The sequence below is a fragment of the Salvelinus alpinus genome, chromosome 1 (genome assembly GCF_045679555.1).
Source record: "Salvelinus alpinus chromosome 1, SLU_Salpinus.1, whole genome shotgun sequence".
NCBI classification, from domain to species: Eukaryota; Metazoa; Chordata; class Actinopteri; order Salmoniformes; family Salmonidae; genus Salvelinus; species Salvelinus alpinus.
The window spans coordinates 12,307,861-12,310,406 of NC_092086.1; the positions used below are offsets into that span (position 1 = coordinate 12,307,861).

Below are 2,546 nucleotides of genomic sequence, written 5' to 3' on the forward strand. Positions count from 1 at the left end.
GGTGGAGAGTCAATTCCATCTGGTCAGAACAGGAGAAACTCTGGGCCAGGTGGAGAGTCAATTCCATCTGGTCAGAACAGGAGAAACTCTGGGCCAGGTGGAGAGTCAATTCCATCTGGTCAGAACAGGATAAACTCTGGGCCAGGTGGAGAGTCAATTCCATCTGGTCAGAACAGGAGAAACTCTGGGCCAGGTGGAGAGTCAATTCCATCTGGTCAGAACAGGAGAAACTCTGGGCCAGGTGGAGAGTCAATTCCATCTGGTCAGAACAGGATAAACTCTGGGCCAGGTGAGGAGTCAATTCCATCTGGTCAGAACAGGATAAACTCTGGGCCAGGTGAGGAGTCAATTCCATCTGGTCAGAACAGGAGAAATTCTGGGCCAGGTTGAGAGTCAATTCCATCTGGTCAGAACAGGATAAACTCTGGTAATTATCTTCAGAATGTGTAAATAAATAAAGAAAAACAGAGTGATAATATAGTAGAGCCCAGACAGTCTGCTTTTCTTGACAAACTTTATTGATGGTTATTGTTAATTGGAAGAACCATAGTGCATGCACATACAAGAACAAGGGAGGGTGTATCTCATCACAACACGTATGGAAGCAGAGGATGTAGAGGGTAGGGACAGAGACACGCGGTGGTGTAGCTAGGATTCGTGTTGCCATGCCGACTGATGGTTCAGCAAACACAGGACAGGGACTTAACCCCCAGAATCTGTAGGATGGGGCTAAACCTCACAACCTGCAGACTGGATGGGACTTAACCCCCAGAATCTGCAGGATGGGGCTAAATCCCACAACCTGCCAACAGGATGGGACTTAACCCCCAGAATCTGTAGGATGGGGCTAAATCCCACAACCTGCAGACTGGATGGGACTTAACCCCAGAACCTGCAGGATGGGGCTAAATCCCACAACCTGCATACTGGATGGGACTTAACCCCCAGAATCTGTAGGATGGGGCTAAACCCCACAACCTGCCAACAGGATGGGACTTAACCCCAGAACCTGCAGGATGGGGCTAAACCCCACAACCTGCCAACAGGATGGGACTTAACCCCAGAACCTGCAGGATGGGGCTAAACCCCACAACCTGCCAACAGGATGGGACTTAACCCCAGAACCTGCAGGATGGGGCTAAACCCCACAACCTGCCAACAGGATGGGACTTAACCCCAGAACCTGCAGGATGGGGCTAAACCCCACAACCTGCCAACAGGATGGGACTTAACCCCAGAACCTGCAGGATGGGGCTAAACCCCACAACCTGCCAACAGGATGGGACTTAACCCCAGAACCTGCAGATGCCACGGCCTTTTTCATGGGTGGCATTTCTGAATATTTTTTCTTCTTCTTATAAATACAAAACTGAGATATGTGACAAACACCTTTGATCAGGTTAATTTGTAAACAAGGTGTAGGAAGAAAGGAGGGAGGAAAGGAGGGAGAGAGGATATCAGGAAGGAAAGAGGGGTGGAAGGAAGTATTTAGCTGCGTGAGGTGAGCTGGGCGTTTCCTCTCTCGCCCCTGGAGCACTTTAATCAACAACAGCTTCATCTTCATATTTACATATACATCATCTTTTTTTCACAAGTCATATATATTTCTAATTTTCTCAAATAATCAAACAGTTTTTCAAAGTGTAAAGGCTGAGTTCTAGAAAATAACATTACAAAGGAGGTCACATTTAAAAATGATATCAAACCCCAAAAGAAAGACAAGTCAATGTAAAACATAAAGCCTAACTAACAAACACCAACAACGTACAGGACACATGTTTTACAGCCTAGTAGCAGTGAAGACCGTGTACAGGCTGTGTGTGTGTCGGCAAAATAGTACAGTTGACAAAAACGCCGTGATAATATCTACATTATGATTGCATTACTTGTAGTGTGTCATTATCCATCTGGACACGATGACTCTATAAACATGACGAGAAACGCGTTCCCTAACCGTTGGTATTATAGCCTACAACTAAAACGTTACAGTTGTGTATTATGTGTTTAAGAGAACACCTTCATTGCACAGCTCAAACGTCTCCATTAATACATTGTAGTTATATATATATATATATTTTGTTCAGCTTTCATCGGGTACAAATAATCAGTCGTATAATTTTTGGAAGAAAAAACAAAACGAAACAGAAAGGTAAAATAGAGAAGGTGAATATAGACATTATCATTATTTTCTAAATCTCTCCCATAATATAAAAGTCAGCAACTATATCAATGGATAAACTGTAATTTCTATAAAAACAACATCTGTATCAGTCTCATTACTATTACTGTGGGATAACCTACTCTATAAAGGGTTTTGACTAAAGGGACTAGATGATGGTTTCAACAGTAAACCAAACAACACATGCCTCCCAAATGGCACCCTATTCCCTACATAGTGTACTACTTTGAACAGGGCCCTATAGCACCCTATTCCCTACATAGTGCACTACTTTGAACAGAGCCCTATGGAACCCTATTCCCTACATAGTGCACTACTTTGACCAGGGCCCTATGGCACCCTATTCCCTACATAGTGCACTACTTTG

General features: G+C 44.1%; 1 protein-coding gene across 15 annotated transcripts in view; it reads right to left on the reverse strand.

The window, feature by feature from the left end:
- Positions 1–497: 497 nt before the first annotated feature.
- The window catches only part of rbfox1 (RNA binding fox-1 homolog 1), a 512,645-nt gene continuing 510,596 nt past the window's right edge, over positions 498–2,546 (reverse strand). For 12 of the 15 annotated variants that reach the window (XR_011673971.1, XM_071391187.1, XM_071391214.1 and 9 more), the window contains one exon: positions 498–2,546. This exon is cut by the window's right edge. The gene's annotated coding sequence lies outside the window, so the exon portion shown is untranslated. The other 3 variants (XR_011673973.1, XR_011673972.1, XR_011673969.1) reach the window with 3 other exon arrangements.